We start from the raw sequence: 16,686 nt of genomic DNA, 5'->3' as shown, positions 1-16,686 counted from the left end.
GGTGCAATAATTAAAAAATGGTCAATGACCTAAAAAGAGCTGGGATCACAGTCTCAAAGATTACCATTAGTAGCACACTACACCGTCATGGATTAAAATTTTGCAGGGCACACAAGGTTCCCCTGCTCACGGCAGAACATGTGCAGGCCAATGTTTGAAGTTCGCCAATGACCATAAGGATGATTCAAAAGAGGCTTGGGAGAAGGTCATGTGGTCAGCTGAGACCAAATTAGGACTCTTTGGTATCCATTCCATATGTCGAGTATGGAGGAGGAAGAAGGGTAACCCAAAGGACACAGTCCAAACTGTGACGTTTATGGGTGGAAATATCATGCTATGGGGGTGCCTTTCTGCAAGGGGGACAGGATGACTGCACCGTATTGAAGGGAGGATGGATAGGGACATGTATGGCAAGGTTTTGGCCAACAACCTCCTTCCCTCAGTAAGAGCATTGAAGATGGGTCATGGCTTGGTCTTCCAGCATCACAGCATACAGGCAGGGCAACTAAAGAGTGGCTCTGTAAGAAGCATTTCAAGGGCCTGGAGTGGCCTAGCCAGCCTTCAGACCTGAACCCAATAGGAAATCATTGGAGGGAGTTACACCTCAATGTTACCCAACGAAAACCGGAAAGATCTGGAGAAGATGTGTATGGAGGAGGAGTGGGACACAATCCCTGCTGCAGTGTCTGCAAACTCACTCAAGAACTACATGAAACGTCTGACCTCTGTAATTGCAAACAAAGGTTTCTGGATCAAATATTAAATTCTTTTTTCTATAACATCAAGTATTTATTTCATGCAGTAAAATGTCAAATAATTATTTAAAAATCAAACAACGCGATTTTCTAGAAATCTTTTGTAGCTTCTTTTTATAGCAACTGTTAAAGTGTCACTGTCGTGAAATTTTTTTTGCAGAAATCAATAGTACAGGCGATTTTAAGAAATTTTGTAATTGGGCTTATTAGCCGAAAAATGCATTTTTATCATGAAAAAGCAGTTTGAAGCTCTCCCCCCTGTCTTCATTGTTCTCCTATGGAGAGAGCTAAATAAAAGACCAAAACAGGACAACAAAGAGTTAATCTACAAATACCTCACCCTCTATCTCCTCTGACAGTCACCACTGACCTCTCTGAGCTCTGATTACAGCGTTCACCCAGCTCTGTGCCTCTAATACTTTGTTCTCAGCTTTCTGCTGTCGGCTAACTCCCTCCTTCCTCCTCCCCCTCCCCTCTCTATAGACCAGACTGGGTATGCCTGATGCAACAAGTCACAATTTCCAGATTTTTTGCAGTGAATGGAAAAGAGGAGGGAGGGGGGGGGGGGCCTGGAAAAAGGCTTTTTAAATGCAGATAATGGCATATTTGGCTAATAAATCCAATTACAAAGTTTCTTAAAATCGCCTGGACTATTGATTTCTGCAAAAAAAAAAAAAAAAAATACAACAGTGACTCTTTAAGTGCATCATAGAGGCATGTCTAGCAGTCAACGATCTCTTGCCATAAAGTACACTACCCATAAGTAGCCTCTCAAAGCTTTTTATAGTGAAGTGGGGGGAGCACTTTTACACCCTCTTGTGGCCAGACCCAGTGTCTAATCTGCCATCACCTGTAATCCTTACATATTTGCCATGAGATATAACTGCATGCCAGGTTCTGCAGTAATCAGACATTTCTATTTAGCTGCATTGTTGTGTATATACTGAGATTGCTATGGTATATGATACTATACAGACTGCGCTGAGACAATATATCCTGGCATATGTTTAAGATGATCAGGAGGCTTATCCAAGGCCTTTAGGATTCCCCCACCCCTGGGAATTGTTCTGTATGCTACTAATGATCTGCCTCTGTAGGTTGTGCTAAAAAAAAAAATATATATTAAAAACATTCTGAAAGAGAAAAACAAGTCGCCTGTCTGACCTACGCCCATTGCCCATATGTTTGTAGATTAGATGCCGTCTACTGTAAACTCTCTCTATCCTTTACGTGCTTCTGGGAAATCATTGCAGATCTAATAAGGCTTGTCTGCTAAGTGTAAATCTCCCATAGATAGGGCTCATTCACACTCCTGTATTATGGAGCTGTATTGATTTTTTCACATTTCCATTTTTATGCATGTTTTTTATGTGTCTGTTTTTTTTTTCAATAAGAGGGGCGTTGCAGCAGAACTGATCTGTATCAATCCCGTTTATATCCCATAGAAGTCAGTGGATTGGATTTAAAGGGGTTGTCCAGGCTTTGAAAAACATGGCTGCTTTCTTCTTGGTTTGCAGCTCAGTTCCATTGAAGTGAATGGAGATGAATTGTAATAACACACATAACCTGAGGACAGTGGTGGTGCTGTTTTTGTAAGAAAGTATCTGTGCTTGATCTAATCCGTGACAACCCCTTTAAAAACCTATTCTGTGTGTGCACAGTGTATGCTGTAAGGCAGCCTATCTTTTTAATTGACGGCTGCCTTTTCTGACAAGATCCGTCATGGAAACACAGTCTATTTCTGCAACATGATAAAAACGGCATAAATATAGTTTAACCTTTAAAGGATAATGGAATAAATATGGATGGAAAAACGCAATCGTGTAGAATACAGAAGAAAAACAAATACAATACAGAAACACAATGACATAAATAAAATAAAATCCTTATTGTGCATCAGTATTTGATCCTTATTTTGAATCATAAGTGTGAAAACGTGAAACATAGAAGATTTTCGGCAGAGTAAGACCACCAGGTCCATCTAGTCTGCCCTATTAGTATTTCCCTTCTTATTATGTTAGGATAGATATATGTTTATCCCAGGCAGGTGTATATTCTGTTATTGTAGATTTACCAACCACACCTGCTGGAAGTTTGTTCCAAGCATCTACTACTCTTTCAGTAAAGTGATATTTTCTCTTGTAGCTTCTGACCTTTTCCCCAACTAATCTAAAATTGTGTCTTCTTGTTCTTTAATTCAGTTTTTAATTTAATTAAAAACATTCCTCCTGAACCTTATTTAGTCCTTTAGCATATTTAAAGTGAATGTTCCATCAGGTACGCCACTTTTTTAACATTACCCAGTTGTCGCCGACACAGGGATTCTGGCGGCATAGTTCTTTTTTCAAAGTGGCCCCACTCCTGTTTCCCGCACACAGCGTCCATCTCTCCTTGTATATCGGCTTGGCCTATGCACTGTAGGTGAGCCCAGCACCCACCAGTGTGACCATGACCCCTCCCCACTGTGACGCGCCTCCATTAGAATCAACAGGGCCATGTCACATAGCAGCACAGTGCACATAGCTGTAAAGTGCATATAGCAGCATAGTGCACATAGCTGTAAAGTGTATATAGCAGTAAAGTGTATATAGCAGCATAGTGCACATAGCAGTAAAGTGTATATAGCAGTATAGTGCACATAGCAGTAAAGTGTATATAGCAGCATAGTGCACATAGCTGTAAAGTGTATATAGCAGTAAAGTGTATATAGCAGCATAGTGCACATAGCAGTAAAGTGTATATAGCAGTATAGTGCACATAGCAGTAAAGTGTATATAGCAGCATAGTGCACATAGCTGTAAAGTGCATATAGCAGCATAGTGCACATAGCTGTAAAGTGTATATAGCAGTAAAGTGTATATAGCAGCATAGTGCACATAGCAGTAAAGTGTATATAGCAGCATAGTGCACATTGCAGTAAAGTGTATATAGCAGCATAGTGCACATAGCTGTAAAGTGCATATAGCAGCATAGTGCACATAGCAGTAAAGTGTATATAGCAGCATAGTGCACATAGCAGTAAAGTGCATATAGCAGCATAGTGCACATAGCTGTAAAGTGTATATAGCAGTAAAGTGTATATAGCAGCATAGTGCACATAGCTGTAAAGTGTATATAGCAGCATAGTGCACATAGCAGTAAAGTGTATATAGCAGCATAGTGCACATAGCTGTAAAGTGTATATAGCAGTATAGTGCACATAGCTGTAAAGTGTATATAGCAGTAAAGTGTATATAGCAGCATAATGCACATAGCAGTAAAGTGTATATAGCAGTATAGTGCACATAGCAGTAAAGTGTATATAGCAGTATAGTGCACATAGCTGTAAAGTGTATATAGCAGTAAAGTGTATATAGCAGCATAGTGCACATAGCAGTAAAGTGCATATAGCAGCATAGTGCACATAGCTGTAAAGTGTATATAGCAGTATAGTGCACATAGCTGTAAAGTGTATATAGCAGTAAAGTGTATATAGCAGCATAATGCACATAGCAGTAAAGTGTATATAGCAGTATAGTGCACATAGCAGTAAAGTGTATATAGCAGTATAGTGCACATAGCAGTAAAGTGCACATAGTGTATATATAGCAGCATAGTGCACATAGCTGTAAAGTGTATATAGCAGTAAAGTGTATATAGCAGCATAGTGCACATAGCAGTAAAGTGTATATAGCAGCATAGTGCACATAGCTGTAAAGTGTATATAGCAGTAAAGTGTATATAGCAGCATAATGCACATAGCAGTAAAGTGTATATAGCAGCATAGTGCACATAGCTGTAAAGTGTATATAGCAGTAAAGTGTATATAGCAGCATAATGCACATAGCAGTAAAGTGTATATAGCAGCATAGTGCACATAGCAGTAAAGTGTATATAGCAGTAAAGTGTATATAGCAGCATAGTGCACATAGCAGTAAAGTGTATATAGCAGTATAGTGCACATAGCAGTAAAGTGTATATAGCAGTATAGTGCACATAGCAGTAAAGTGCACATAGTGTATATATAGCAGCATAGTGCACATAGCAGTAAAGTGTATATAGCAGCATAGAGCACAGAGAAGTAAATTGCACATAGCAGCACAGAACATAACATAGTTAAATGTCTAAGAGGAAGAAAACCAGGAATCGCAGCTACAATGTCACAGGCCACTAATAATTCATCAGCACAACACTGTGGTAGCCTCAGACGACCTGTTGCACCAATCAATTACAGATGAATAGCAAAATGCCAATAATAGTGCTATTGCGCATTACTCCTTAGCCTCCATCTCCTGTGCAAGGCGCATGTAACATGTACCACGATACATTAACAAATCTAAGGATATGCCAAGAAATGTAGAGCCATAATATTACCTACAGTATGCTTCTAAGTGCACTATGCTCCTATGATTTTTACTCAGCTTTTTGTGTGATTTTATGAATAACTTGTGAAATTTTTAATTGTGATTAAAGGAGAAATCCCATGAGCCTAAAAAAAAAAATTAGAGGCAGGTGGGGGGTGCAGAAACATAATAAGAATGTATACTTACTTACTCATCCCTGTTCCCCCATGGTGATGCTCTCACCTCTTTTACGCAGCCGTCATAATTAATTTTCAGCTTGTACTTCACGGCCTTGGCTCCTTCTGCTGCAACGTCACAGATCGATTGATGGTTTCTCCGCTCAGTCAGTCAGTGACTGCAGTGGTGTCCCAGCCTGGTCACTGATTGGGTGAGTGGGCAAACCATTAATGTCTGCAAGGGCACAGGGATGGGTAAGTATACTTTCTTTATTATGCTCCTGCAACCCCCTGTCGGCCTATGATTTTTTTGTTTCATGAGACTTCTTCTTTAATAAAGAAAGATATAGATAGATATGAGAGAAAGATGGATAGATAGTAGATAGATAGAAGCCATGTGCCATCGATAGGTGATAGATTAACAGATGAAACATAAGATAGATAGATAGATAGATAGATGATAGATAGGAGATAGATAGATAGATAGATAGATAGATAGATAGATAGATAGGAGATAGATAGATAGATAGATAGATGATAGATAGATAATAGATAGGTTACAGATAGACGGATATATATGAACAGGCAGACAGGTAGAGGAGACAGGTGGAGTGTGAGCGGTGTTGATCCCCCCCTGTTTGTGTACATGGTACATTCAGGAATTGCCATAAGAGAATTAGCAGTCTCTGCACACAATGACGCTGTGACGAGGGAGCTGACAAACAAGCGAGAACACCACACGTTGCTATAGCAACACGTATATGTCAGGCAAATCCACAGAAGCCGGCCTTTTAAGACTGAGCTGGAAATAATAGGAATGTGATACTGTATTGCTCAGCTCGGCATATGACTGGGTCTGCATTAAGGTCATTCATATATCAGGAGCTATAAGGGACAGGTAAATTATAGGGCAGAATAAATAACAAGTAGAATGAATACATAATGGTTATATAAAGCACAGATACCGCTTATATCTTTGAGTATTGTGATGCCTCATCCATAGGTGTGTGTGTATATAGGGGAAACATCAATACAGCCCCTATACCCACCTCACTTCAGGAGGGTCCACGTTGGGGCACATGCCCCCTTCTCATAGAGGACCAGGGTGGCATAGCTTACAGTGATGCACATACAATGGGATAGAGAGTCAGTCCCATAGAGAGGAGGGATGTTTCCAGTCGGTGCTGCAGCGCTCCTCCTCTCTATGGTCTGCTTCTATGGGAAATACTTTTGGCAATGACAATTACCCCTCCCCCTCCTGGAAGGGGAATATAATAACCAAATTTCCCGAAAGATTTGAAATATTCACAATGCTCCAATATGTCTCCAATATATAAGACATCATTGCAAGTATTATATATATAGACACCTCTGATAGTAGCCTATATACTGACAGAACAAAAGGATCATTCCTAATATCCTCCAATATCCCACTGTCATGTATCTGACGTATACAATCAACTGGACGTTCAATTATAATGCTGGAAGCATTACACATAGAGATCAGTGAATCTACACACCAGAAAATATTGTTCTTAAATAAAAGGGATTTGCTACTGCTCTGGACAGTTCCTGACATGGACAGAGGTGGCAGCAGAGAGCACTGAAAAGAATACAACACGTCCTGCAGGACATACAGCAGTTGATAAGTACTGGATTTTTTCATAGAAGTAATTTACAACTCTGTACAACTTTCTGACACCAGTATATTTAAAAATATTTTTTTCTTAGGACTCCCCCTTTAAATCTTTTAAAAGTGTTCAGATTTCAAGTAAAAGTCTGTAATAATACAGTCCTGAGTCCTAGTCCTGACTTCCCCTGTAGAATCAGAACACTTGGAATGACTTTTACAAGACTGAATGAATGGATAGACCATTTACTAGATATGGGTTTGGCGAATCTTACTGTACTATACTGATCCATCAACCTTTATAACAATGCACAAACAAAATACTAACTGCAATGAAAAAAACAACAACTTTTAGTAAAAACCGAACTAGAAAAAAGTTAAAAGCATGTGACCCCTAGTAACCTTGACCTCACTCCTGTGGACACGTCCCTTACATGCTATACTCAGGCCTACTACATTGCTTATTTATACTGCAGCATTATCTTATGAAGCTTCTGCAAAGAAAATAAATAAATGTCATTTTATGCTAAAATCAGAAGCCCAACAAGCAGAATCTAAGCCCATCCCCCCACTGAATAGTCTCCATCATTAGTAGTGACATATAGCCATATAGTTTGAGGCTTAAAAACATCTGTAGACTATGCAGTACACCCAAGGTCAGACATGGCAGGCAATGTGTTCTAGTTCTATGTCCTTGCTCAGTTACTCTGTGTCAGTACATAAGAGTAATCTGTGTAAATATGATCGACAAGCTAGACCATTGCTTTCCAAACTGTGGGGCCTAAGGGTTAATGTGTTTTCTTAAGGATGTGGAATCCTATAGGCCATCCATGTGCACTGGGAATTCTGGGAAGAAGGATATGCAAAGCAGCTCTGTGATGTCACCTTTCTCATCACTGGAAGTGTATATGGTGACCGCTCAGATAAAGGACCATCCTTGTAATACAAGACTTTCTCAAGTCTGTCAGAATATATATGGGATGTCTTCATGAGGCAACCCCTTTTACTTTCACAGAGTGATATTTTCAATATGTTTGATGATAGAAATGGTCATGGTCCCGTGCAAAGGAAATTGTATTATTGACAATCTCTACAATCAATAGGCTAGAACATTTGTAAAAAAAAATAATAATAATTAAAAAAAAAACGTTAAGAAATGAATCTAACAACTACGAGAAGTCAAATGGGTGACACTGAGGCTCAATTCGAACAATTTCTGCCAAGCACAGAATGAATTGTTTGGTGCTATCTGCAACAGGAGGGGATAGGCTACACAATAACACACAATTGTGGTTACCAGGCATTGACTAAAGACATCAATTACTTCATTTACTTTATGCATCCCTAGCTTACTGGGCTGGAAGCTTTGTGTCTAACCCAGTGAATCTTTGCCTGTACTAAGCCACCCCTGGTTTATACAGCACTGGCTTACTGTATACTGCTTAATGCTAGGTGCAGAAAGTGTGCCCTATTGTGGTACATGATATCTGTGTAAGGGCATAGATTTTCTGTGCAGGGTGCAGAGAGAAAGGTGCATGGAATCTACTAACAGTAAGCAAGGGTAGCATAAATTATCTCTGGCCTTGTCCATGATATATGGGCTTGGAGACAACCTGGGAGGGACATGAAGGAGGAAGTTAAAAGTAATGTAACGGTTACAGGATTTAATGGGTCTAATGGGTTGTGAGGGGGGATATAAGGATAAATATCATTGATAATGAGGATTATCGGATAATGAGGCTTTTAAAGCGACTCTGTACCCACAATCTGACCTCCCCAAACCGTTTGTACCTTCAGAAAGCTGCTTTTAATCCAAGATCTGTCCTGGGGTCCGTTCGGCAGGGGATGCAGTTATTGTCATAAAAACAACTTTTAATCCAGCAGGGCTGTGTCTAACGGCCGGGGCTTACATTAGTATATGCATTAGGCTGGCACACCCTCTCTGTCCTTCCTCCCCACCCTCCTCATCATTAGGAATGATCCAGGCAGATTGCTTCCTATTCCCCACCTGTGTGTATAATGAACATGGGCTGGATTGTTAATACAACTGTGCAAAGCTCAAACAGCAGTAAATGTTCCTGGATCATTCCTAATGATGAGGAGGGGGGGGAGGAAGGACGGAGAGGTGGTGCCAGCCTAATGCATATACAAATGTAAGCCGCTGCCGTTAGACACAGCGCTGTAGGATTAAAAGTTGTTTTTATGACAATAACTGCATCCCCTGCCGAACGGACCCCAGGACAGATCTTGGATTAAAAGCAGCTATCCAAAGGTACAAGTAGTTTTGGGGGGACAGATTGTGGGTACATAGTCATGTTTGGTTCATGTTTGGTTCACTCACTGTCTCTTTTATAATAGACATTTACTTATTTTTATATACATGTTATTTTTGCTTCTGCGCTGTTTTCACTAACTTTAAAGTGCTGCGGACTATGCCACTACTGTATATACTTACAGGGTGTTAGTAACTCATGAACTTCTCCACTTTTGGATGGATGTTGTTATATCATCACTCAGCGCTTGTCATATTGATGTGAAATGCGTCATTTGACTCAAACCTCTCCATTGTGAAGACATCAACTATATCATTTGGACGGCGATCTCATGAGTCACATTGTATATCTATGGAAGATCTTCCAGTGTTCAATGATTTGGAATAACAACATCGACATAAATATAGATAAAACACATCACAGCCTGGATAAAATTACCCACGGAAAGTTCAGAAGACAACTTAAAAGGCTTAAAGTGGTTTATGAATTTAGAAAACAACCGTTAAAAACTGCAACTGGGTAAAAATAAAAATAATTATATATTCTCCTTACACATCCCCCACCATGTCTGCCCTGTGATTCTGGGGGGTTCTCAAGGGCTCTGTATTTTTCTGCATTGATGTCTTGCTCGACACGTAACGGTGGCAGCCATTGTAGCCACACTGCTGACCATATTAATAATGGATATTGATATTTCCACTGTGATCAGTAATAATCTGCTACTGTCAAGTGTCAAATATAACACATATATATTGCCAATTAAACGGAGACTGATATGGCCAAGTAAACAAAGACTGATATGGTCAAGTAAACAAAGACCAGCGGGGGACCACATAACCGTCTGTACAGGAGAATATTTTAAAGAGATGTATGAACCTATTATTTTTACTAATACATAGCTAAAGGTAGCCAAAAGCTCTTCCTTCTGATCCCCCATACATGTTCTTATTTGACTCTGTTTCTCAATAGGGAAAAAGCTACTGCCAGACACTTCTTTCTTCTCCCATGGACTATCCATAATAAAAAACTGTACAGGGGTCCATGAATTCATGTACGCTCTAACTGTGCCCCCCACATAGTCGCCTGGCACAGTCCCCAAATGTTCTTTCGTTCTCCCAGCTCCCCGGTGCACGAGTAACATCACTGGGTCAGGTGAGTATTTGTATTGGGGGGGAGGGAGGGCTCTAGGGCTGGAGGTGCAATGCTGCCTCTGGCCACAAGAGAAAAACACTAAATGCTCACAGTTAAAGGGCCAGGGACCTGCGAGCCAACTTTGTGCAAGGCCCCATAGCAATTGTGTGGTCTGCCTTTATGATAGCTACACTGCTGTCTCCAAATTAAAATCCACTATGTCCTATCCTTCTTTCACCAACACGTGCCCGGAAAAGTGTGGGCATTGGTCAACCATGGTCTCATTGCTAAGGGCCCACACTGATCAGGTGAACGACCAGGGAGATGTGCGCAGGAGCCCATTTCACTCCCCGACTGTCAATCATCTCTTGGACATGGACAGAGATCGCTGCGAGCTGTGATCAAAACTTTTGGCATGTCCCTGTTGTATGTTAAAAGATTATTTTTATGACAGTGCCGAACAGTTTGGGAAACGTTTTAATAGTCGCTAATACCACATTTATAAGAATGTTTATTGGACCCATGTACTAATACAGTATATGACAGGTATTCTATGGTGAAGGGACATTACATTTAATTTCTCCTGTTGACATGGCCCCAAACAATTTGATCAATCTGATTGTGCGAGAAGAACCTCCATTGTATAAGCATAGTAAATACGACAATAAAGCAATTCAATATAATCTATGTTCTCCATGTTCACGCAAGACTACACTTCCTAAGTGCTGCTATAGTATTGTGTATGTTCGGTTTGGATTTTCTTTACTTTGCTTCATACAGGAAGGCGTCCATGAAAATACTGTTTGTTTTAATATCCTATCTTTAAATAAGCAAAAATGTACCCGGGACAGTGAGTTTGTTAATGCTCAATAGGCAGCATATCATAGTATGGACACTGGTGAAGACATAGAGGTGAAAATTAAAGGGGTATTCCAAATTTATCTAAAAAGAAAATTGCATTCTAGTACTATAGTAAAATAACAAAATAAAGCTTGCTCACTTTGCCTGGTCCAGTGCGGTGTTCTGGTTTCCCTGGTCCTCTGCTCTTCCTGTTCTGCTGATGATATTCTGAACACCATTACAGAGGATCATCATTGGCAGTACAGGCAGAGTATATAATTTGGGTCAGTGACTAGAGCGGACCAGAGTTAGATGAGTATGCTTTATTATATTTTTGCCCCCCTAATTTGTTTTTCATCTAATTCAGAATGCCCATTTAAAGGAGAAGTCCTGCGAAAATTTCTATTAAAGTATTGTATTGCCCCCCAAAAGTAATACAAATCCCCAATATATATACAATATATATGCTTACAAAGTGCTTTTTTCCCTGCACTTACTGCTGTATCAAGGCTTGACTTCCTGGATAAAATGGTGATGTCACGACTCCCAGAGCTGTGTGGGCTGTGGCTGCTGGAGAGGATGATGGCAGGGGGACACTGAGGGACACAGGGCACTGGAGGGACACTGAGCATCCCCCTGCCATCATCCTCTCCAGCAGCCACAGCCCGCACAGCTCTGGGAGTCGGGTCGTGACATCACCATTTTATCCACAAAGTGACATCCCCATGTTATCCAGGAAGTGACATCACAATTTTGTCCAGGAAGTGATATCACCATGTTATCCAGGAAGTGATATCACCATGTTATCCAGTAAGTGACATCACCATGTTATCCAGGAAGTGAAGCCTTGATGCAGTAGTAAGTGCAGGGAAAAAAGCACTTTATAAGCATTTCCCGTAATAAGTGTAAAATATTTTAATATTAATAAGTATAGAAATTTTCACCGGACTTCTCCTTTAAAAGGGTTATCCAGCACTACAAAAACATGGCCACTTTCCCCCTACTGTTGTCTCCAGTTTGGGTGAGGTTTTGAAACTCAGTTCTATTGAAGTAAATGGAGCTTAATTGCAAACCACACCTGAACTGGAGACAACAGTAGGGGGAAAAGTGGCCATGTTTTTGTAGCGCTGGATAACCCCTTTAAGCAGTCTACAACTAAAAAGGAAGAAAAAAAATCCTTTTTATTATTAGTCCCCAAAGATTTTTTTTCTTTCTTTTTGCTAAATATGTCCAGATATGTTTGGGTCATGGCTTCCATGCTTGCATCCCCAAAGGGGTAAAAGAGACTCGAAGAGAAGACCTTAGCTGACAGATTCTTCTCACTCATTCTGGTGCTGGGTAGTGGTCTCAGCCCCCAGACCTTGACTTATCAAATTTTTTGACATGAGAAAAGTTTTCTTAAATCACAGTGACACTTTAAACTATGACTCTCAGAGACACACTGTATAAAAGTCCAAACCAAATCTCAAGGTGACGACTGCATTCATTAAAGGGGTTAGCCAAAAAAACATGGCCGCTTTCTTCCGCATTTATTTCTAGTCAGCTGGGTCATGTGATCTCTGTTCAGACCACCAGTGAATTACAGGCATTGTTATATAGACAAGAGATCTACAGTATCTCCTTTCTATAGGGCAGACTAGGCGGACCTGGCGGTCTTTTTCTGCTAACAATCTTCTATGTTTCTTCTGTGTGATTGACTTCCTTGAACTACAGAAACACATTATCACCTCTCAGATATCTTGGTTAGCATCCCATTTTGACAGAATGCCAACGTATACCTCGAACATATGTCGGAGACGTGATGTGAACAGCTTCTTAACAGTGGGCGAGGCAGTGCTGCCGTACAGGCTACCTGCAATGGTGATTGCATTTATATTGCATTTATATTGCATCGCAGCCAACAGCTGTATACAACCCAGGCAATTTGGAGGCTGCCCATTTTAACCTCTTAAGTCTGTATCATATTAGCTTCCTGTTTTGCCTGTTTTTGTCATTTTTTACACCCAATTCCGTAACCTTTTAACATATGTTATCTGACCCAAGCAGATCATAAAAGAATGAAAACCTCTCCTAAGAAAGTGGCCTAGTGAACCAGAAGCCTGGAAATGTCCTGGCAAGTGAAAAACGAGGTTTATAAAGATTGGGCGGGAGGCCAGAAGGACAACATTGAATTTTATGGAAGATGATTTTACCGCTATGACACTATGTGAACAGAACGGGGGAATCACTCTAGCAACAAGCAAATATATAAAGGAAATACAACCCAAAGGTATATATGTATAGGTGCATTTTTACTTTTAGTGCTTATTTTAAACCAGCGCCCTGTTTTCCATAAGGAGGCTATGACAGACATGTCTTCAAATAGACACCAACACATCCCATTGATTTATAATGGGCTCAGACAGGTTTCCCCTGGGGGTTTCATCCCTGCTGACTGTGCTATTCTTGCTGTTAAACATCCCAGAACCCCTAATGGGAAGGAAAATGCAGATGTGAACAGACAGAACCTACACATATAACCACTAGGAATACTTACAGTACTAATGCAATAAATACAATACGAGTTATGGGGATGCTGATAAGACTCGTGTACTGCAAGCCACTCTGCTTATAGAATCACAGGGCTAGGCAAACTGACTCTTTCCCCAGGTGATGCTAAAGGGATTACCTGTGCACTTTTTTTTTTTAAAGAATTCCATGTTTTGAAAAAAAAAAAAAAAAAAAAAAAGCATACTCACCTGCCCCTATCCCCCTCTGTTGCCATTCTGACAGATCCCAGTCCCCAGTGCATTCTGCATCTTCCTGCTTCCAATGACATGCCAACCTTATAGGAACGGCAGCAGTGACCCGTGCCAGCCAATGATTCACTGAGCGAGCTTTCTCTCATGTCATTAGGAGCAGGGAATAATGGGGAGCACCTAGGACTAGAGGTCCTCACAATGACAGTGGTAGGGAAACCGGGCAGATAAGTATGCTTTACTTTTTTTTTTTTTGCAAAACCCAGATTTTTTTTTCTAAAATACTAGTTATACAGAAAGGTTACCTCAGATGCATAATTCATCTCAGTCCTACACAATATCCAATACACTTGAATGTCAAGTAGTGGCTTCACCTGGATCCTAGCACATTTATAATATTAGTCATATATTTTTTACATGGCATGTGTCACTTTAGTTATTCACCTTACAGATTACGACTTAATTCATGGTTACCCGTATGTTTGACGCATCATCTTTCTGTCCTAACACCACTGGGCGTATTCCGGCCATGCACAGCAGTAAGGGCATGTTCTATTGGATCTAGTTCTTCATATTATATAACATTGATCCTCTCCTGCAGTTTTAACCTCATCACCATGGAAAGCATAACCTATGTGGCCTGCAAATGACCCCTCCGCTTGATAATGATCTTACTGAAATCAATGAGACCTTCATTGGGTATGTTAAAAAAAATAAAAATAAAAATGGCAGATGGTTGATATTGGCCAAGTGTAGTCATTGATCCTTGGATAGTTATAGTAAAAGTAATCTGCACATTTTCTTTGGGGGCACAATAGTTGTGTAGAACATATATTTTTTGATGAAATCCAGTCTTAAAAATCAAAGCACAAGAAGGAAAAGAAAAATTTGGAAATCCGAAAATGTCTTCAAATTTGGTATATTCTAATTACCTTTTGTATGAAAGGGGGTGTCTATGGTTCTACATACTAAACCTCAATTATGAAGGTCATATAGGTTCAGTGACAGGGTCACATAGGAATCAGAAAGGCTAATGCTGCGTTTACACGGAACAATTATCGTTCCAATTCGATCGCATTTGAGCGATAATCGTACGTGTAAACACAGCAAACGATGAAACGACGAGCGAGAAATTGTTTATTTTGATGTTTCAACATGTTCTTAAACCGCTGTTCGCTGAAAAATTCGCAGATCGCTTCGTGTAAACAATCTTTCACCGATTTACACTATGTAAAAGATGGGCTTAAGCGATCTTAAAAAACGATCGCAATAACGATTTTTCTTACGAATTTTCAAACGATTTTTCTAACGATTTATTAGTCTAAACGCTGATTGTTATAAAAACCAAATCGTTGCTTCAAAATCGTTAAACGATCGATTGGCCGAATTATCGCTCCGTGTAAACGTAGCATTAGAGTTATAGAGTACACAACATTAGGATCTTTACAGCTGCTGCTTAATACGACCACCTAACCAACCACCCGCCCATCATCCATCAACCTTCTGCAGGTTTTCATTGTCCCATAACAAAGAACAAGACCAAACTGTACAGGAGCCCATAGCAGTTGCTAGGCCTGCCCCTACTGGACATACATGTAAACCTATAGGCCACGACCACACAATGGGTAAGATTCATCAAACTGGTATAAAGTAGAATTGGCCAAGTTGCCCCTATCAACCAATCAGATTCCACTTTTCATTCCTCACGGATTCCTTGGAAAATGAAAGGAGGTGGAATCTGATTGGTTGCTAGGGGCAACTGAGCCAGTTTCACTTTACACCATGTTGGATAAATCTCCCCCATTGTGTGGTCATGACCATAGTTAGATCTTTGGATTATATAGGAAGATCACATCAATATAAAATATGGAAAACTAACACCATTTTACAGTGCTCGGCTTTTCTCAGCTACTGATCCTATAGCACCTGTAAGGTCCAGTTCACACTGAGCAAAAATGGTAAAATTCCGTGGCAGAGCTCTCAGCCGGAATTGACATGTTGCCGTTTTTGCTCAGTGTGAACTGGACCTAATGGTTAATTGTTTTTTTAGAGATGGCACAGCAAGACAGAATTATTATCATATCAGTGTTATTTTAGGAGAAACATCACGTAAACTGCTGACAATACGGCATAGATCCTTATTCATCATGGAGCCACAAATCACAACCAATAAGACGCCTGATAGCGTCCACACAGTCCGACCCTCCTAGATGAAGTTACAGTAGCACAGATGGAGGATGACTACATGCATCATCTTCTCCTCAGGTCAGTAAGCTTTTGCAAGCTCACAATCAGGTTGGCGGTCACTCAGGGTCAATGCACATTGTAATTTATTGCAAATTAAAGTCTAGCTCAACCCCCCACAACTAATAAAAAGCCTAAAAACCAAACAAAACATAAAACAGCACTGAAGAAGCCCGCCGACATCATAGAATAGTATTCATATGCGCTCCCTCAACTGCGGGGATGGATCAATGGACCTAGCTGGAAAAAGAGAAGAAGGGCAACCCCCAATCTATTAAACAGATAAGAAGATATTCGGAACGTCTGCCAAATGCATGGCCTAAGGGCCCTATACAACCGGACGATTATCGTTCGCATAATCGTTAACGATTAACAATCTCAAACGACCGCTATTGTGAAAGACCTAAAAACGTTCACTCATTTCCATGGAACGATAATCGTTACTTATGATCGTAATTGCGATAGTTTTTTCTTCGCTATTTATTCGCTATTGCGTTCGTATCTACTGCGAATGACCGACCGATGTCTTATTCAATGCGAACGATTTGTGAACATTTTGCGAACGAGCAACGATAAA

At 40.3% G+C, this 16,686-nt stretch overlaps 1 protein-coding gene and 1 long non-coding RNA gene across 2 annotated transcripts in view; one reads left to right on the top strand and one right to left on the bottom strand.

The window, feature by feature from the left end:
* Positions 1–16,686, bottom strand: part of LOC138800816 (sodium channel protein type 2 subunit alpha-like) — a 180,589-nt gene that overhangs the window by 150,842 nt on the left and 13,061 nt on the right. The gene's annotated exons all lie outside the window — the stretch shown is intronic.
* LOC138800817 (uncharacterized) overlaps positions 6,035–16,686 on the top strand; it is a 43,704-nt gene continuing 33,052 nt past the window's right edge. Inside the window, exons 1-2 of the long non-coding RNA XR_011364528.1 lie at positions 6,035–6,151; positions 13,174–13,396. This is a non-coding gene — a long non-coding RNA (uncharacterized lncRNA). The remainder of the gene's footprint in view (positions 6,152–13,173; positions 13,397–16,686) is intronic.

Source organism: Dendropsophus ebraccatus, chromosome 9, assembly GCF_027789765.1.
Source record: "Dendropsophus ebraccatus isolate aDenEbr1 chromosome 9, aDenEbr1.pat, whole genome shotgun sequence".
In the NCBI taxonomy this organism is placed as follows: Eukaryota; Metazoa; Chordata; class Amphibia; order Anura; family Hylidae; genus Dendropsophus; species Dendropsophus ebraccatus.
Note: the sequence above shows the minus strand (reverse complement) of the source record. Positions and strands in the feature narration are given on the sequence as shown.